This window comes from Euphorbia lathyris, chromosome 5 (genome assembly GCF_963576675.1).
Source record: "Euphorbia lathyris chromosome 5, ddEupLath1.1, whole genome shotgun sequence".
In the NCBI taxonomy this organism is placed as follows: Eukaryota; Viridiplantae; Streptophyta; class Magnoliopsida; order Malpighiales; family Euphorbiaceae; genus Euphorbia; species Euphorbia lathyris.
The window spans coordinates 67965983-67988563 of NC_088914.1; positions in this window are offsets into that span (position 1 = coordinate 67965983).

The window sequence follows — 22581 nt, forward strand, 5'->3', positions numbered from 1 at the left end:
ACTTTTATTTGGATTAATCTTATCATTTCCAAATTAATCATGCTTGAGTTGAGTATGCTAAATTTTTGTTTGACTAAGTTAATAGTTGATAGGGCATTTTACCCCTATCTTTTAACGTAATTTACGGGTTGATTTTGGATAAAATAAATAAGTTTAATTATAAAAATAAAATGTTTTTGATAAAATAAAGAAATAAAAATAAATCTCGTACTTTCAGTTTATTTTCCTCGTTTTTTATTAGTTTAGGAAATAAAAACATCAAGCTAACTCGGCTCTTAAGTTTTGTATTTCAGGTACGAGAAAGGAGCAAAAACCCACTCCATACGCGGGGCGTGAAACATGGTGTCGGTAATGATTGCCTTATCCGCAGAAGCCATGTGGAACTGACTCAGCATACGTGGGGCGTATGCCACTCTACGCGGGGCGTATGACACATGTCGGCAATAATTGGCCTAATCCTGAAAGTCAGACTGCATTGTCTCTCAGAGTCAACTCTCCATACGCGGGGCGTATCACCATATACGCGGAGCGTAAAAGGCAGTTCTTCAACGTAAAAAGATCAGAGACTCTTTTACGCGGGGCGTACTTCAGCTACACACGGCGTAAAAGCACCAATTCAAGCAATAAAACTTCAGAGACTCAAACACGCGGGGCGTACAATCCTTTACGCAGGGCGTGCTTGAGACAACAAGACAACGAATTGGTCCACATGCAGGAGATTTCTGACGAAATGGGCATTTACGCGGGGTGTAGACCAATTTACGCGGGGCGTATCATGGGATTTCTGCACCAAATAATGTTGCTCCATACTTGTGCTTTGTGAAATTACAAACTTGCCCTTGCTTGATGTCTATAAATAAGAAGCTCTTGAACTTCATTTGACACCAAGAAATAATTTACACACTAGAGAGCAAACTATACTTGTTTTGTTACTTGTTGTAGTATAGATTCAGTTTTTGTAGCTAAACTCTCCACCTCGAGAGCTTGTTCGGTTGTTCCGGCATTCCATCGAAGTTCCGCTCCACCATTCGTCACCAAGCTCGAGAGTTCCACCTCCACGACCTAGGAGACGGCTTTGAGTCCGGTTAGCTAGTTTCAAGGGCGGATTCTCCCCTTTTACGTGCTAATTAGCTTGTACTCTTCCTATGTACTAGGCTTGGTTGTATCCCATTTATCTACATTTCATATTTATAATTTCATGATTTATAATCTCTATTTCCCTTTACGTGTTAGTATTTGCTACTTGTTTTGATATTGATAATTGACTATTGTGTAGGAGAACGCGATTTCCGATGCCATTCGGGTTATCTTTAGGGAGTTATATAGGTGTTGCCCTACCGGAAGTGACAAACCGGAAACCGTAGGAACTGACAAGCCACGGAACTTACGGGCCCTAGTTTCTAATTCCCCCGCATTAGACACGCCTTGACTAGGAATTACGTAGTCTAAGTGCTTCACGGGTCGGTCCTACTATACTTAGTCATCTTTGCAAGAGTAAATTATTATCCGTATACATTTAGAGTCATTATTTATCGCGGTTATAACTTATCAATATTCATCCCACTTCATAGGGTTTTAGCTACACAAATCTGAGTCGCCAATAGTTAGGATAGTGTGTAGTTGTATCTTGCTTCACCCTAAAGTAATCGCCACTTAAATAACATACGAAACCGAGTCGTCTAATACTTGTAATTATAAATCCCGTGGATTCGATACCCGGTCTTAACCGGATTATTACTTGATACGACGGGGTACACTTGCCCCTAAGTAGCCGTAGCATCTAGTAGAGTTAAGAACATTTAAAAAATCACATCCATATTCATAGCACATTCACCACAATACACATTTAATCGTCATTAGAAAATTCTACCTAGGCGCGCACGCTATCAAGTTTTTGGCGCCGTTGCCGGGGATTTATAATCTCCTACAATATTAGACAAAAACGTTTCATTGTTAGTTTAAGCATTCTTTTTGTATAAATTGTTTATATATACTTTGTCTAACATTATTCTTTCTTGTTGATAACCTTTTATACTTCTTTTTACTTTATGCACACCCGATCGAAAAGTGATTCTCTTATTCCTATTGATCTCGAAATTGAACGTACTCTTTGTAGGATTCGAAAAGAGAAAATGGCAAACCCCAACGCCGAGGTCAACCAACCCGACGGAAACCAAAGGCCACACGTGAACAATGTCCGCGAGGGAAATGATACTCGTTCGATGATGGAAATCCTCGCTCCGCATCGCCCCCAGAATCGTAATGGCATTGTCGCTCCCACGATCCCGGCCAACACATACGAGATCAAGACCGGAATGATCCAATTGATACAACAATGTGGTCAATTCATAGGGGAACTCCATGAGAACCCCAACGAACATTTGGATAAATTTCTTATGTGTGCCGATACCTCTCGGCAAAATGGTGTTCCCGTTGAGGCTGTGAGACTGAAATTGTTTCCTTTTTCATTGACAGGATAAGCGTTGGAATGGCTGCACTCATTGGAGGCGGGATCCATCACGTCATGGGAAGAGCTCGAAAAGGAGTTCCTTTCCTACTATTTTCCGTCGTCCAAAACAGTCAAGTTACGGACCGATATCACATCCTTCAGGCAGTTGGAATGCGAGGCCCTTCACGCAGCTTGGGCTAGGTTCCGGAAGTTGCTCCGAAACTGCCCCCACCATGACATCCCAAAGCACGACTTGGTAAGCACTTTTTACCACGGGTTAACTCCCACTAACCGTGCGACTGTTGATTCCGCTGCAGGTGGGGATCTATTTCGGAAGTCAGCTAGTGAGGCCTACGAGCTCATTCATGAGCTCGTAAGGAAAAGTGTGCAATGGCAAGAGGATCGGCTTGCCGGCCCATCGCGACACCAGACATTCGCTGTGGAGAAAGAGGCTCCGAGAAGCTCCATAGCTGAAATGAACAAGAAGCTTGACTTGTTGATCGCCCAATTGAGCCTCAATAAAAGTGTGCAGGTCCTGATGTGCACTCACTGTGGTGGAGACCATGATGCGTTTAATTGCCAAGCCGGCAACCCTTTTGCCGGCGATGCCGAAAACGTAAGTTATATAGGCGGCAACCAAAGGTATAATTCCCATCCGAACTCCTATTCTCACCACAATAATAATAATAATAACGGCGGATGGAGGCCTCGATACCAACACCCGAACTTATCATATGGCAATAATAATAACGTGTTGAGGCCCCCATCCGGCTTTGAGCAAGAATTTCGGGAAAACGGGCTCGGGCAATCACAAGCTACGCCCGGTAATCGGAATGCTCCACCTTCCAACAATGTACACGACCAATCGGTCATGTCCTTGTTGAAGGACATATTAACCCGTCTTTCCGATAGCGAAGTGTTTTGCAGGGATCTTAGCCGCCAGGTGGCCCACCTAAACCGTCAATAACAAGAAAGGCCACTAGGAACCCTCCCGGCGAACACTGAATAAAACCCGCGAGGTAAGAATAGGGAATCCGGACAAGTAATAACGCTCCTCAACAATACGAGTTCGGACCCGTCAAGCTCCAATGCGGACGTCTTGCAATAAGCCGCCATATAAGAAAGTCGAGCTACTTCGACTCAAAACGTAGCATCGGTTTGAATTCCTCGAACCACTTGTCTATATGTATTATAAACGTTATCTCTTTTCTTTATTCTGCATTATTGTTATTTTATTTTCATCTTCATTTTTACTTTCCCCCATTTTCTTTTATTTTCATAAAATCAAAAGAAAAACAAATTCCACATTAATCCAAAACCCTTAAAATACGTGGGGCGTACAACCCCTTGCGCCCCACGTAGTTGTGTGTCTGCCCCTTTTGCTTAATAAAGGACACACTACGCGCGGCGTATCTGAATTTGCGCCCCGCGTACACGTTACTCATTGATGTTTTTGTTTAATAAGTGCCACGTAGAGGACACGCGGGGCGTACCCTAAGGTACGCCGCACGTATCCTCGGGGAGTTGTGAATCACAACTCCCCATGGCAACTCCCTCTCTCTCCAACTTCCCATCACTCCTCTTCCCTATACAACTTTTCCACTTCCACACTCCACCTCCTCTTCCACCCAATCAATTTCCATCCTTTCAAATTCAAATTTTCAACTTCCCTCCATAATAAATTTTCATTAACTACCCCCCCTTAATTACAAATTAATAAAAATTAAAAAGAGTCATAATAAAACATAAAAATCATAAAACCAATTAAAAATTATTAAACAATCATAAATCCAAAAGTAAAAAAAAAATCAGAAAATTACCAAAAACCACAAAAAACTCTTCAACTTCCGCCTCCACAACCGCCCATTCTCCATTGACACTCAATGGCTCCAACACCATTTCACTTTCCAAACGGAGGGGGGAGATCTAGTTGGCCCCCCGGCATTGCCGCTCGTGAGTTTTGGGCCTCCATTACGGGGTCTGATGACTATCACGTCTCCAACCTCCGCCCATCTCTCATCCGTGACCCTATCATCCAACTTCTCCACCGCTTCATCTCATTTTACTTCTCGGGGAAGTCCGAGGCATCTAAGGTCAACAAACACGAACTGTTGGCCCTCTACTGTTGTGTCAATGGGCTCACCTATGACCTCGCCTATCACGTGGCTGCTCACCTCCACTCCACACCCATCCGGAAGCGGGCCAAGCTCGGTTTTAGCCACCTCGTCACCATCTTCGCCCTTGCCGCTCTCGGTGAAGCGGCCCTCGAGCGCCTCCCGCGCCTTGTGCCTCGGCCATTGGACAAAAACGCTTTTAAATCCCTAAATAATCCAACTTTCGGCCCGGGCGAGACCTCGGGGGCAGCCAACTCCAATGCGGAGGGTGACTCGGACTCGAGCTTGGGTCTCAATTTTAGTCCTCCACCCCTCCATGATTTTAACTCTCTTTATGCCCGGTTGGATATTTTGGAGGATAACCAACGTCGGGATCGGGCTCATTTCGACTCCCGCTTCGACACAATTGAGGCACAACAACGTGAGGACCAGGCCCATATTGACACTCGTTTCGATGCTCTCACCGCTTCCCTCGCCTCTTACTTCAACCTCCATGGCAATCCACCTCCACCTCAACCATAGTTCCATTTCTTTGTGTTTTCCATTTTCCTTTGATGTTTTGCTGCTTTATTGTACTCTCTTTTTATTTTATTATATTAGTAATTTCCGTTTATGTTTCGTGCTATTTTTGTGTTTATTTTTGCTGTTTATAATAACTACACGCAGGGTGTACCCCATAGTACGCCCTGCGTACTCCTTATTTTCATACACAAAAAAGTTCAGAACCTTAAACACGCGGGGCGTCCCCTACTGCGCCCCCGCCATTATGCCCCGCGTATTTGAGTCTCTGACTCAAAACGCATTAAAAATGCCACCCTACGCGGGGCGCCACCCTGGGCACGCCTCGCGTAGGGTCCCTGACCACTAAGGGTCTTCTTCTTTCTCTTCCTTAGCCTTATTTTTGTTTTTGTTTTAGTTTCTTTTTGCGACGCCCTTGGAATAGGCGTCATTTTAAATAACGCGGAGGACCGTGCAACCCCGCACTTTTAGTTTGGTTTGCACTACCAAAAACAAAAATAAAAATTTAATAACAACAAAATAATTAGACTCATTTATTTACTCTCTTAAATTTTCCCGACACGTTATCCCTCCTTCGGAAATTAATTAAAGTTCTGTTATTTGTCATAAAAAATATAAGTGTCGGAACATAAAGGAATGATTCGATTAAGAAATTTTAGTCTCGATCTTAAAGTTAGGGAATTTATGCAAAACTTAGGATTGGTACTAAACTAAGACATTGAGTCTTAACCCAAATGTTACCTTCATAATAAACTTTAAAAAGGCAATAAAAACGGGATAGTTGAGAATTTAGCGAAAACTTGATAGTACACAATTTAAACCCGAATCTTTGTGAGGTATTTTTGAGCCTAAAAGAGTTCGTACGAGAACTCTAATTCTTTCACAATTTTTCGAGAGCTTTGACTTCACTCGACTCATAGAATTTGCATCCAATACCGGGTTAAGTACACTTATTGTGGTAAAAATGCAATAGATGATAAACCGAACCCACTTAGGCTAATTCTTCTTAATTTATTTTTCTCGTTTTCATTGAACATTAGGAAACCCCCTCGAGCCTATTAACCAACTTTTTTTTGTTAATACCCTCATAACATTTAACCCTTTTTCCTCTTGTTCAATTACTGACATAATCAAAGTGCACCCGAATTACCCGAAATAAGTCACAGTCTTAGCAAATGAGCACCATAAGTTTTTAAAATATTGTTTTTGTGCCTCTGTCAAAACAAAGGATACGATAAAAATAAAAAAGGCATTCTCAAGCTCCACCCGAGCAATTTTGAAGTATATCTTGTAAAATTCGCCAAGGCTGAAATAAGCAATGATACGGTGCAATCACAAAACGGTATTTTTGAACTCGAGTTTCTTTAAAATAACCACTAAAGAAGCCACCCACATTACAACCCCCCTCCGGGTTCATTTTTAATATTGCCTAACCATATTTTAGGAGGAAAAACCCGGATAAAAATGCAAATTCAACATGATCTCGAGTAAGTACAAAGAAGAGTGCTAAAACACCGACCCACTTAAAATTGAGCGAAATCCCTTGGTGAGGTACTATCGGGTTCTCAAAAGATAATCAACCCCCGTTAATATTGCCTATTAAATCTTGATCATGGAGATTTCAAACAAGTTTTTGTACTCAATTGTTTGCGTAGGTACTTACCAAAAGCTTTGCACAAAACCATAACTTTGAAATCACGCACTTGGCAAAACCAACCTTCGGTTTGTTTCTTAATTTTCTCAATCCTTTGTCTTTCGATTTCTTTTACTTGAGGACAAGTAAAACTTTAAAGTCCGAGGAGGTTTGATAGGGGTATTTTACGCCTATCTTTTAGCGTAATTTACGGGTTGATTTTGGATAAAATAAGTAAGTTTAATTATAAAAATAAAATGTTTTTGATAAAATAAAGAAATAAAAATAAATCTCGTACTTTCAGTTTATTTTCCTCGTTTTTGATTAGTTTAGGAAATAAAAACGTCAAGCTAACTCGGCTCTCAAGTTTTGTATTTCAGGTACGAGAAAGGAGCAAAAAGCCACTCCATACGCGGGGCGTATACTCCTCTACGCGGGGCGTGAAATATGGTGTCGGTAATGATTGCCTTATCCGCAGAAGCCATATGGAACTGACTCAGCATACGCGGGGCGTATGCCACTCTACGCGGGGCGTATGCCACTCTACGCGGGGCGTATGACACATGTCGGCAATAATTGGCCTAATCCTGAAAGTCAGACTGCATTGTCTCTCAGAGTCAACTCTCCATACGCGGGGCGTATCACCATATACGCGGGGCGTAAAAGGCAGTTCTTCAACGTAAAAAGATCAGAGACTCTTTTACACGGGGCGTACTTCAGCTACGCACGACGTAAAAGCACCAATTCAAGCAATAAAACTTCAGAGACTCAAACACGCGGGGCATACAATCCTTTACGCAGGGCGTGCTTGAGACAACAAGACAGCGAATTGGTCCACATGCAGGAGATTTCTGACAAAATGGGCATTTACGCGGGGCGTATCATGGGATTTCTGCACCAAATAATGTTGCTCCATACTTGTGCTTTGTGAAATTACAAACTTGCCCTTGCTTGATGTCTATAAATAAGAAGCTCTTGAACTTCATTTGACACCAAGAAATAATTTACACACTAGAGAGCAAACTATACTTGTTTTGTTACTTGTTGTAGTATAGATTTAGTTTTTGTAGCTAAACTCTCCACCTCGAGAGCTTGTTCGGTTGTTTCGGCATTCCATCGAAGTTCCGCTCCACCATTCGTCACCAAGCTCGAGAGTTCCACCTCCACGACCTAGGAGACGGCTTTGAGTCCGGTTAGCTAGTTTCAAGGGCGGATTCTCCCCTTTTACGTGCTAATTAGCTTGTACTCTTCCTATGTACTAGGCTTGGTTGTATCCCATTTATATACATTTCATATTTATAATTTCATGTATTATAATCTCTATTTCCCTTTACGTGTTAGTATTTGCTACTTGTTTTGATATTGATAATTGACTATTGTGTAGGAGAACGCGATTTCCGACGTCATTCGGGATATCTTTAGGGAGTTATATAGGTGTTGCCCTACCGGAAGTGACAAACCGGAAACCGTAGGAACTGACAAGCCACGGAACTTACGGGCCCTAGTTTCTAATTCCCCCGCATTAGACACGCCTTGACTAGGAATTACGTAGTCTAAGTGCTTCACGGGTCGGTCCTACTATACTTAGTCGTCTTTGCAAGAGTAAATTATTATCCGTATACATTTAGAGTCATTATTTATCGCGGTTATAACTTATCAATATTCATCCCACTTCATAGGGTTTTAGCTACACAAATCTGAGTCGCCAATAGTTAGGATAGTGTGTAGTTGTATCTTGCTTCACCCCAAAGTAATCGTCGCTTAAATAACATACGAAACTGAGTCGTCTAATACTTGTACTTATAAATCCCGTGGATTCGATACCCGGTCTTAACCGGATTATTACTTGATACGACGGGGTACACTTGCCCCTAAGTAGCCGTAACATCTAGTAGAGTTAAGAACATTTAAAAGATCACATCCATATTCATAGCACATTCACCACAATACACATTTAATCGTCATTAGAAAACTCTACCTAGGCGCGCACGCTATCAATAGTATAAGTAAATAATTTAGAACATAAACTTCACTTTTTGAGTCATCAAGAAAATGGACAGAGCATATACTAGTCTAATACTTGTTATACATAACTCTTGTAGATTCAATACCCGTTTTAAGATGATTTTATTACTTGTTGTCGTGATACACTTGTCCTTAGTTGTAGTCTCATACCCGGGGCTCACATACAATTAGTGGTGTTATGGTAGTTGCATCTTCTATAGAATACTCTAGCACTAAGGGATATCAGGCCTGCTAATGCGACACAAGCGTACTATGAGGTAACCTCAGAGATATGCGAGCTAAATTATGTTGATTTTCAGATTCCTTCGATGAACATGGTCAAAAAACAGACGAATTGGGTTTCACTATGGTGGACTCAAACTGTTTCAGTGATAGTGAGGAGTCGTTTGTCTTAGAATCACGAACTAAATAAACACTTTTTTTATCATAGATCAAACTGATAATTGGTAGCGTATTTTTTGTTCAAGCCAAAAGAAGTATCGTTGGTGTTGAAGATGTTGCTAACGAAGAAGAGTATGATCAACTTGATGACACCCAATTATCCATTGGTGCCCTTTGCAAAAAGGGCAACACCTTGTTTATAACCAAAGTTATGATTAACCGTTTCAAAAAAAATGATAAGTCAAAATATTTTGTATATGATCAGATGCAAAGAAAGAATATTTATGGATTAGTTATTCTAATTTTCTTTTTGATCCGTAATTTTCGTAGTTGTTTTGATGAACAAGAATACCATGATAATGGATTGTCTTGACGAATCTGGTGTACAAAAATTACGTGATGATCAACTATCTTGACGAAGAGACTATAATTGAAAAATTATATTGAGATAGATTGGAAGATAACTTGATATATATATATATATATATATATCTGTTTGTTTAAACAGATTATAATTTTCTGATTCTAACTTGGTTTGTTTGGAATTTCAGGAAATAAATTGTTTGTTTATTTTCTTAGTAGCCTTTTGGCAAGTCTTGGTACAAATGTTGATCGAAGATGGATCCAGTTCTAAGAACATGATCACTTTAGAGGCAGTAAGCCTACTTGTACCAGTGACAACGTGAAAGCCACAATGAAAGTCTAGAAAATTCATTGGTATGAATTTTAAGACTTGACCATGAAAGAAATAGGTTTTCTTCAGAGATGGTCAAAATGATGATGATATGCGAAAATTCCATATTTGATATTCTCGTGCGTAAAGGTGGATTTACATTAGAAATGTGAAATGTCATAAATTGACAAATCTGAGCAATGATGTTATCTAGCCGAGTTAGTTGCTGGTAGATGAATATTAGTTGGCTAGATTTAATTTGTGAAAGTCACTGAAAATGTAGAAATCAAATCGCCTTAAAATAAGTACGTCCCAATGATGGAATCGAAGAAAAATATCATCAATTGGTGAATATGCGGTATAAAAATCTTCCGAATGATGAACTCGAGTAGAAAAGCTTCCGTATGATAACACCATAAGTCAATTGATCTCAACGGGTGTCATTCTAACTGATTTTGTAGAATCAAAGGATAACACAGCGGATCCGCTAACCTAGAGGTTAAACCGAGATCAAATTGAAAAAATCATCGAAAGGAATGGGACTAAAGCCCATAGAGAAGAGGCGTTATGTGAAGGAAAACCCTACCTAGTTGACTGGAGATCCCAAGATCTAGGTTCAAAGGGACAAACTAATTGCATAAACCTTGCGCGTTCACTGTGGGGGTTAAACCCTCGTCCATTCCTAGTTGTAAACAGTGACCCCAACGGGAAAAGGTTAAGCTATATGCTTTTAATGATACATTGTGCGTCAGTATTCTGAGCAAATAAATCACCTATGTCAGAGTGAAGTGGAGTCGCTCCGATGGAGATTAGTGTGGGGCCTAGTTATCTTAAACTCTCGCAGAATCAGGCGATGTTCATGACCATAACGAACATAACCATGAGAACCATACCGTGTTATGTTGGTATCTGTGTGGGGTATATCATCGTTTACACAAACGGCAGAATAGTTCAAAAGACATCGCGTCTACTAGTCAGCCAGTAAAGTAAATATACTTTCACAAGGGAAGGTTCAAGGCACATTAGCTACCTATTCTATGCAGATATCTCCTGTAGAAACTTATCACCATGTCATAATCGTCTCGTTTTTAATTTTATTCATGTGGGGGATTGTTGGAAAAATTGAATAAAATTATATATTAATTTATATACCAACAAACAAATCCTTTTATGAATAGTCGTGTCAGTTGTGTACAGTCGTGTTCGTACGTGAACAGTCGTGTCTGTCAGTGTACAGTCGTGTTCGTTCGTGAAAAGACATATCCTTTCAAGTTCTATTTATATAGAATGGATTGTCAAATTCACATACTGTTAGAAAAAAAATATTCTCTGGAATATTTCCTACTGTCAGTCTGTTCATATTGTTCTTGTTTTCCTACTCCGGTGATAACTAGGCTACACACGGTTTGAGTTCGCTTGCGTAATCTGTTGTATCCTGAGAGACGATCGTCAATAGCGACGACATCGTCTTAAGGAAACTGCTAATACATGCCTCAGATTTGTCTATCCCTTTCCTTTTAATTTTCAGTTTTACTGTTTATATGTTTTTCTGTGTTCGTTTTGTTTTTTGGTTAATCACATCTAACATTTTTTAGGCAGACGTAATCGTTTGTCTAACATATATATATATATTGTTAATTATTTGGTGCAGTTTATTAAATATTTCAGATTTTAGAATGGTCCAAAATACTAAAAATAAATTATATTTTGTTATTCAATGTCTTAACGAGCCATACAAAAGCACATTTTGTTGTTCTTGTAACAAAAAACTTATTACAATTGACTCGTGCTTCTTCGACTATATAATACACTAGAAAGATGTCATTGCTTCGCTTCGGGAAAAAATAACTTGAAAATTTTACTAAATTGATTTGTACTTTAATCACTTGATATATAATAGTAACTAAAAATATAACGTATATTTAACCAAATCAATATTCAAATCTAAAAATCTAACAATCTAAAAATTAAAAGCAGCCAACTGAAAACTAAAAAACTAAAATTTTGTAAATAATTTTGTTCTTGGGTGAGAGATTAGGGATGGATTGAGAACAAATTTAAAGTAGAAAAATTCTAAGAAGACCAGAGTAATAATTATTATTATTTTACCAATTCCAATTATAAAATTATGATTATGATGAAATTAAGGAGCGTATTTATGTAAAATTAGACTATTAATACTATCACCAGTGTTTATATTGATCATGAATGATCAAATAAATGAATTTGGTCATATTTAGTTAGATCCAGACTTATTAAGTCTTAAAATGTTTAGAATTTTAACCCTGGAATTTTAATAAGTCTAGATTATTAAATCTAAGTCATAGAATGCTAAGAATTTTCACTATAGAAATTTAATAAATCTAGATTTAACAACGAATAATCAAATTTATTTTAGGGTCACGTGAACACCATAGTTAATATTATAATTCAACTTTCAATTAAAAAAAATTACTATAATTTAAGTGATCTAATCTTTATTATGATGGTAGAGGCTAATGAATATTTTTATGTTTTTATATTCCACCTTGTTCTTGAGACAATCATGTAAAGACTTTGAAATAATAAAAGAAAAAAGAAAAGCCATAGAAAAAAAAAGAAAATGAATATGAATATAAGAGAGGGATAATGTATTAATAAGGAAATGAAAGGAAAGGAAGCTTTAACATGCAATCAAAGAAACGGCACCGTTTTGTTTCCAATTAGGTGAAAGGAAAGGAAGCTTTAACATGCAATCAAAGAAACGGCACCGTTTTGTTTCCAATTAGTTTCCAATTAGGTGAGTGTCAAAAAGCTGAGAGAAATAGAGGAGGGTACAATGGAGTTGAGTCATTTGAGATAATTGGAGGGGCAAAAATGGAAAAACAATTGAGAGGGTAACATTGGAAGAATTTGAACCAAAATCAGAAATTGGTACTGTTCCTTACTTTCACTTATATATATATATATAATATAGGATAAATAATTATGAGGTCCTTATGTTTTTACTTAACACACTAGTAAGTCCATCATATTATTATAAGGTCCTTAAGTTTTATCTTAATCAATTCTTTAGTCCTTTCATTTGTTTTTGCAAATAAAAGTCCCAAAAGTACCCCTAATTATATATATAAAAAATTTATCTTTTAGTTTCAAATTTAATCTAATTAATTTTAATGATGTTTTTGAACTATATATATACCGAAATTAATATACTTAAAAAAATATATTATTAATTTTCTTAAATTATAATTATTTTTTTCTTTATTTTTTAATATAATATATCTAAACTAACATTAAATATTATTATAATTTTTTTTATAATTTTTTAAAAATCATATTTTTTTCATTCAAAAAATTTATCAGAATTGTAAAAACTTTTTACAATAATAGTCTTGCTCCTATTTTAATAATTTTTGAAATATTTTTCATTCATTTATTAGTCAATAAATTTTATATTATTAAATTAAAATTCTAAAATTCTATAATTATATAAAAATTAATAAATCAATTACTTTATATTGGAGAGATTGTCATTATGTAAGAAAAAAGAGAAAAAATATAAAATAGGAAAAATAGATGTTTTATTATTAAAACATAAAGTAAAGGGTAATTTTGGTATTTTAAAGTTTATTTAGTATATTTTGACCATTAACCCAAGCATAAGGACTAAGGAGTTAACAAAAACAAAAACTGGAGGACCATATAATTATTTCTAAAAACACAGGGACTAAATAATGTATTAGGTAAAAACACAGAGACCTTATAATTATTTACCATATAATATAGGCTTAATACATACCTAGCCCCCTAAAGTTGTCCATTTTATTCATTTAACCCCTTCAACTTAAGGGACATCCTTTTAGCCCCCTAAACTCTAAAAAAAACACTACTTTTAACCCCCTATCATCCGACGTGGCATTGACCTAGTCAACGTTTGTGTCTCAAACACAGGAGGCGCGTGGGAGGATTTTGTTCTTGCCTCCAACGGTAAAAAAAAATGCATACAGCCCCCTAAAGTTGCCCATTTTGTTCATTTAACCCCCTCACCTCACGGGACAACCCTTTAACCCCCTAAACTCCAAAAAAATCCTAGTTCCAACTCAAGTACGGGCATTGGAGATAAAGAAGATTTAATTGGTGTCTTTCTAATTTTTAATTGGTGCTTTTTTTGGTCTCAATCCACGTTGGAATTGTAAAAAATGCTTTAACTTTGTATGAATTATGACCACAGTGTATATAGATACAGTGGAAGGCAATACAAAGGAAGAGTTAAAATCTGATTTGATATGAAGTATAGAATACAGTGGAAGAGAAGTGATGACTAAATGATATTTATAGCAATTTTTCAATATTAAGAACTTTCAAAAGAAGAAAGTAGGAAAGAAAAGAGCAAATTATACACACGGACAATATTATATCTCGGCAGTCTAAAATATAGGGTTAAAAGTAGCGTTTTTTTGGAGTTTAGGGGGTTAAAGGGGCGGCCCGTGAGGTGAGGGGGTTAAATGAACAAAATGGACAACTTTAGGGGGCTGGGTAATTCAGGATACACACGTGTCACGCGCGTGATACACACGGACAACATTATATCTCGGCATTCTAAAATAGGCGGTTAAAAGTAGCGTTTTTTTTAGAGTTTAGGGGGTTAAAAGGATGTCCCTTAAGTTGAAGGGGTTAAATGAATAAAATAGACAACTTTAGGGGGCTGGGTATGTATTAAACCTATAATATATAATGATATTGGTTATGGGCTCAATTAAAAACCGTTACAGATACTAAGTAATTGTAACATGCATTGTATGTTACAAATACTTTGTAACAGGCAAGCCCGTTATATTGACTCTCGTTTTTTAGTGTTAATAATGAGTTTTTTTTTTTTCTACTAATGTTTAGATGTATGATAAGATTTCCTTTGTACTAACTTATCGATGCTAATGAATTACGTGTTCTCACCGTTGAATGTAGACAAAAATATTTAGAACATATAAATCTCTTTCTTTTTTGTAATTGCATGTTAATTTCTTTTTCTACTCATCAAACTTATTATAATATGTACAATTCCTAGCAAGTGAACCATAAATGTCCGAAGTATATACATGGCCGATCCTGAAATTTTAGAGGTCTATTGGCGAATTATCAAATGGGACCCTAATAAATAAGTGGAAATAAAAAAAATAACTAGAAAAGTAAATTGTATAAAAGAAGATTACTTAAAAATGACACTTTTTTTGTTATATTTAACAAAATATCTAATAAAAATATTTTATATTGCTTTAAGTACCCAATTTCTTATACAAAATGATGTCTATGAGCATTACTAGAAGTAAATTTCTTAAATTTAATAAATTATGAAATAGTTCTAATAGATTTTATGCTCTTTACGATACAAACCATGATAACAGAAAAATGAAAACCCAAATTTAAAAATCACATTATTTAATGAGGTTTAGCGCCTAAGTTAACTTGGAAGATTTTGATACGTTTTTCCCAAATTGCTTTTGAAGACCGAGTAAATCAGAATCTGATAGAGTTTCTCAAAGACAACGAAAAAGGCTATTAGTAATTGGAAGTTTCACACTGAGGTGATTAGAAAACAAATTTGATTATATAGCTGATGAATTGAGAAGATGAACTGACGATGTAGAATAATATTACTGTTTAATATTCTTTGGGATTGGAGTTTGATTAAAAAAGGGAGAGATAAATTAGAAATTTTTATTGGGATTGATAGGTGGGAAAGATAATTATAGAAAAATTTTGAGATAAATTAGGGAATTGATGCCCAAAGTTTTTATTAGGAAATTTGGAAAGAATCCGAGATAAATTAGAGAATTTAGAAAGACTATTTAATAACTGATGTCAACGTTTTTTATTTAGAAAAACTAATTTGAAAAGAATCGAATGTCAACGTTTTTAATCATTTATAAATTTTTTTAATTTAATAAAGTATAATTTAATAGGTACTAATACATTACTATAATTGGGCTTCTCATCTTTAGGCCATAGACAGACTTCCTGCCCATGCTCAGAGACCCGCCTGAGTATATATAACTAGGCTTGAAATAATTTTTACTAGTGTAGATATTATAATTTGTGGGTTTGATGGAAGAGAAGTGGCCTGTAAAGAGAATCTGTGCTTGATATGTTTTGAAGTAAAGTGGGTCCTAAAGATAGTAACAAATTACAAAGCCTAATTAATGTGTACACTAATTAATGATGTGTTCTTTTTGTAATTAGATACGTATAACTTAAGGCAGTTCCACTTAACTAGAATAAAGCTACTCAAAGTGGATGAATCAATCATCAACAACTATTTCTCTACACCAAAATATGTCAAAATAAGTGTGCCAATTTGATGGGTTGTTGAGATTTTCCTTTTAAATCTTTTGGATTTTTTTTAAAGTAAAAATAAGACTTGCTGTTTATCCAAAGCTGTATAGCAATTCACCACCCAAAGTAAAATGGCCACTCAATCTCATAATAGACGACTTGCCAATCAACAATTTTCCAAACATCATTCATTTTCTCAACCATTTTTAAAATTTCGTCTTAAAAATTCAATAGACGGATATGTGGAGAAAATTCATGATTTTTTTGTTCGGTAAATAGTTTTGTTATAAGGTTTGTTTATTTACTGAAAAATGTTAAGGTAATTTTTGTTATAAAATAAAATATTCGGGCAGTCCACCTAGCGGAATGCATGAGACTGTCGAGAAGTGCATTCGGCAGACTGCTTCTATTCGTTCCAGCCTGTCTGAGCAGTCCACTACAGACTGCTCTTTGCCTCAGTCGGAATACAGTCCGCCGACATTAATCGGAACGGACTGTAGTCCAATTAGTTGGACCGAACAATCCGCCCCAGGCAGACTGTTTAAATCCAATTAGTTGGACTAACAATTCGCCCCAGATGGACTGTTTTAGTCCGATTAATTGGACTAACAATTCACCCCAAGCAGACTGTTTTATCGATGGATCATTGATTTCACTGTCATTAGGCAGCCAGCTCCCTTCAATCCAAAATTAAAATAAAAAGCCCCATAAACGCATATTCAACACAAAATCAACTGATTAAAACAATTTTAATCTGACTTTAAGCATATAAGAAAGCTCTACCACTGATGGGTTTCGTGCGTAGAAAAACAAAACCGAATACTTATTTTTAGTAAATAAAACCCCAAGAATCCATGTATCTCAAAGAACATGGGAAAATTAGTTAACGTTCTATTTGAAATGAGAGTTGATCTTATTGAATTGAGACAATAAGCTTATTATTAGCAGTATTTGAATTATTAGCAATACTTGACTTAGTCCTTGCAGTTTCTATTATATAGTTCATGTCCTAGTTTGTAGGGATCTCTAGCAGCTTATTTGATTTGTTTTTGTTAACACGTAGGCCAATTTGCAAGCCACTAATTAGGAGTTGTCAGTTATCTTTGTAAGCTATTTAATAGCATTTCCAATTCAATGAAAGACAAAACAGTTGCCAGAATCTCTAATTGTTAACATCTAATATCAGACCAAAGAGACTTCATAGAGAGATTGAGTGTTGAAAACACAAGCAAGTGCTTCTGAGAGTAACACAAGAGAGTCACAAAAACGACATGGGATTTGAGGAGAAGAATGGTGGTTTCTCAACAGCTTCAATTCCCAAATTTGACATGATCACTAGAGTATGTTTATGGAAAACCTCCTTCGATCAAAAGAGTATTGGACTGTGGTGGAGACAGGTTATACTCTGCCCAGAGATGGTGCTGTTCTGACAGATGTCTAGAAGAAGGTCCTAGACGAGATGAAACTCAAGGATCTATAGGCAAAGAATTATTTGTTTCAATCTCTAGACAAATCAATTCGGAAAACCATAACGAAGAAGGAGACGTCCAAGCAGTTATGGGATTCGATGAAGATGAAATATCACGGGAATGCTCGAGTTCAGTGTGCTCAACTCAATCGGCTTCGAAGGAAGTTCGAGGTATTAGCCATGAAACAAGGTGAATCATTCAATGATTACTTTGGTAGGGTGATGGCCATCGCTAATGACATGCGAAATTGCAGAGAAGACATGGATGATGTCAAAATTGTCGAGAAAATCTGCGGACATTGACGAAGAGATGGAACTATATTGTGTGTTCCATCGAGGAAGCTAAGGATGTTGATGAAATTTCTGTAAACGCCCTACAAAGTTCTCTCTTGGTCTATGAACAGAAGTTCAAGAAGGAACCTGGCGAGGAGCAAGCACTAGCAGTATCTTATAGTGAAGGCGGGGTAGCAATCGAGGGCGAGGGAGAAATGCCTTTAGAGGAGGAAGAGAATGTGGTCGGGGGCGTCAGAATTTCAATAAGGCAACCATTGAATGCTACAGGTGTCATCAATTGGGCCACTTTCAGTATGAGTGTTCCAAATTGGGGAAGCAAGTAAACTATGTTGAGTTGAATAAAGATGAAGAGATGCTTCTTATGTCACATATTAAAGCTACTGAAGCAAAAATACAGGATGTGTGGTTCTTAGACAGTGGGTGTAGCAACCACATGTGCGGAGACGCCTCTCTATTCTCTGCCATTGAGGAAGGGTTCAAATGAGACATCAATCTGGGAAATCACATGAAGATGAAGGTAGTTGGCAAGGGTAGTGTGAGACTGAATTTTGAAGGAGCAAGCCATGTTATTCGAGATGTATTCTATGTCCCTAAGCTGAGGAATAATTTGCTCAGCATTGGACAACTTCAAGAAAAAGGCTTGGCATTTCTGATCAAGAATAATGAATGTCGCATCTATCATCCTTCTAAAGGCCTCGTTTTTTAGAGTAAGATGATGGCTAACAGGATGTTCATCTTAATCTCAAATAGTAATGCAACAAAGGAACAATTTTTTCAAACAGATGCCCAAGAAGCTGCACATATTTGGCACTCCAGATTTGGACACCTAAGCTACACCGGCCTTCAAGCATTACAGAGCAACAACATGGTAAGAGGCTTACCAAGTCTTGGAGAGAGCACACCTATGTGCACCGAATGTTTAAAGGGCAAGCAAGATAGGGAAATCATACCAAAGAAAGATATGTGGAGAGCATCTGAGCCTTTTGAACTCATACATACAGACATATATGGTCCCATCTCTCTAATGTCTCACGGCTAAAAAAGGTATTTTATAAGCTTCATTAATGATTTCAGTAGGAAAGCCTGGATGTATTTCCTTGCCTATAAAAGTGATGCATTTACTATATTCAAGCAATTTAGAAGTTGTGTTGAAAAGGAGTCTGGATTATCTGTGAAATGCTTGAGAATTGACCATGGAGGAGAATTTACATCGAATGAGTTCAATGCTTTTTGTGGCATAAAAAGGCATCTCACCATAACTTACACGCCTCGGCAAAATAGAGTTGCAGAGAGGAAAAACAGAACCGTTATGAACATGGCAAGAAGTCTGCTTTTTGAGAATAAGGTGCCAAGGAATTTTTGGCCCGAGGCAGTGAACTGGGTGTTCTATGTGCTCAATAGGTGCCCTACTTCAATAGTGCAACACGTCACACCAGAAGAAGCTTGGTCTGGAGTGAAACCTTCAGTTGAGCATTTCAGGGTATTTGGGTGCCTTGCCTATATTCATGTCCTAGATACTCGACGAACTAAACTGGACAGTATAAGAGCACAACATGTGTCTTACTTGGAGTCAGTATAGAGTCTAAGGGATATAGGCTATATGATCCCATTGGAAAGAAAATTACAGTGAGCAGGGATGTGATTTTTGAAGAAGATAAGAAATGGGATTAGAACAAGAGCCATTCTGAATTAGTTAAGCTGCATCTTGAGTGGGAAGATGAGCAATCTGTTAGAGATGAAGTGCCTGCACTAGAGCCTAAGATTGAGGAAGCTGCAACTCCAACTGAGACAATAGCAACAACAGAGAAAGTTACTGCAGTTGAGAATTCAACAAGTGTTGTTGTTGGAAATTCTGCAAGCCCAGTGGCTGTAATTGAAAGTGCTAAAAATACTGAGAATGTGAGTCAAGGTTGCACTAGGAGAGCTCCAATATGGATGAAGGATTATGTTGTCAACTCCACTGGCGTTAGTCAAGATGATTTAGTCAACTCTACCCCGCTTGCTAGCTCTGATCCTTTGACATTCGAGGAAGCTGTATAGAATGCCAATTGGAAAAGGGCTATGGATGATGATATCAATTCAATTGAGAAGAATGGCACTTAGACTCTAGTTGATTTACCAAAGGAAGCTTCAAGTATAGGAGTCAAATGGGTCTATAAGACAAAGCTAAATCAACATGGCAAGGTTGACAAGTACAAGGCATGTTTAGTGGCAAAGGGATATGCTCAGCAATATGGAGTTGACTATGAAGAGGTGTATGCACCAGTGGCACGTATGGACACGATTCGAATGATCCTAGCTCTTGCTGCTCAAAGAAGCTGGGGCGTATTTCAACTAGATGTGAAGTCAGATTTCTTGCAAGGAGAACTCATAGAGGAGGTATATGTTGACCAGCCAAAGGGCTATGAAAGGAAGCATGAGGAGGCTAAAGTTTACAATCTCAAGAAAGCCTTGTACGGACTTAAACATGCGACAAGAGCTTGGTTCAGCAGAATTGAGTCTCACTTCAAAACCATGGGCTTTGACAAAGAAGCAAGCGAGCAAACTCTGTTTACTAAGGTTATTCAACAAGGTAAACACCTAATCGTCAACTTATATGTGGATGATTTGATATATACAGGCGATGATGAGACCATGTTGAAAGAATTCAAGCAATCACTGATGCAAGAGTTCGAAATGTATGACTTGGGAAAAATGAAATATTTTCTCGGAATAGAAGTTGAGTAGCTTGATTGTGGAATCTTCATCAGCCAAAAGAAGTATGCAAAAGAAGTCTTGCAGAAGTTTGGAATGTCAGAAAGCAACTCAGTTCTGAATCCAATCATTCCTAGAAGTAAGATCCACAAAGATGATGAATGAGTCAAGGTAAATAGCTCCATGTATAAACAACTTATTGGGAGTACGATGTAGTTAAACACCAACCAACCGGATATGATGTATGTCGTGCGTATGATCAGTAGATACATGGCTGCTCCAACTGAGTTACACACTATGTCATCTTCTATCAATGTGTAGGAAATCAAGAGCTATTTGGCTACGCAGATAGTGACTATGTTGGGTGCATAGAGGACATGAAAAGTACATCAGGCTACACATTTCTTCTTAGTAGTGCAGCTGTAGCATGGTCATCTCGGAAGCAGCCCATAGTCACTCTTAGCACCACAGAAGTAGAATTTGTGGATGTAGCTTCTTATGCTTGTCAAATGGTCTGGATGAAGAGAGTGTTGACAAAACTAGGCTATGGTGGAAGCACAAGTCCAACAATGTTCTGTGATAATAGCTCTAGCATCAAGCTCTCCAAAAATCATGTCTTACATAGTAAGAGCAAGCATATAGATATGCGTTTTCACTTCTCGCGTGATCTAGTAAATGAGGGAGAAATTCAATTAAAATTCTATGGAGCAACAGTAGGTGACATCTTAACCAAACCACTCAAGCATAAAGTGTTCCAGGAGCTCAGAAAGAAACTCGGTGTGTGTGATGTCTTAGAGATAAACTAGACTATCTAGTTTAGGAGAGGAATTATTAGTAGTATTTGAATTATTAGCAATACTTGACTTAGTCTTTGCACTTTCTATTATTTAGTTCATGTCCTAGTTTGTAGGGATCTCTCGTAGCTTATTTGATTTGTTTATGTTAACACGTAGGCCAGTTTGCAAGCCACTAATTAGGAGTGGTCAGTTATCTTTGTAAGCTATTTAATAACATTTTCCAATTCAATGAAAAACAAGCCAGTTGTCAGAATCTCTAACTGTTAATAGCTATAAGACGAACTCTTTTTATGGTCACACACACGAAAGAAATGATCAAGTGCTTAGCGTGCTAGCAAGGTCAATCCAATCAAAATGGTGGTTTTACTTTTAGTTCAGGGAGGCTCTGAGCCAATATGCAACAATGGCTTAATCCTATTTTTCTAAAATACTGATTACATGTATAATACAAAAATCATCATGTATTATAGGAAAAGCATGGAAGAGAGAGCAGGAGGGGGGGGGGGGGGGGGGGGGGGGGGGGTACACTTAATTAAAAAGGGAGAGGAAAGAAAATTCAGTTTTAATTCATAATCATCTTCCCTATTTTAAAATTATTCAATTAAATCTTAACCTAATCAATATATATTTATATAATTATATCATAAATTTATGTTATTCAATAAATACATTTCTCTGATTATATTGGCTGGAGTGGACCGGCTTGAGTTTTAGCCTGATTTTGATCCAACTAAATCATCCACTTACTCAAATTCAGTACACTAAACTGCTCGGAATATATATAATCATTAAATTTATTATGTGTTACCCTCTATGGACTTGGTTAAACTTTCTATATGTGTGATCATGTAGGTTCATTAAGACCTGATAGTGCGCATGAATCCGTCATTTGGCCCACAAATCATAAATAGACTCTAGCAAACCATTATGATAACTCAGATTGAATGAATATCTTATTTGTGAGTAACAAGAACCTAATGGTAACTTTATGTGATCTCGATATCGATGCTTAGTGTTAGGCCCAAAATATACCTAAAATATTATTAATATTTACACCAGTTTTGCTATGAAATCGTGTTATTTATATCTATTTAGAGTACTTTTACATCCAAAAATGTTTCTTTCATGCAAGGTACCTAAATATTTGGTAAAATCCAAATAGGAGCGAAAACGGATAAAAAACAAAGGAAAAACTCTAAGTTACGAGCTAAAAAGACGAGGA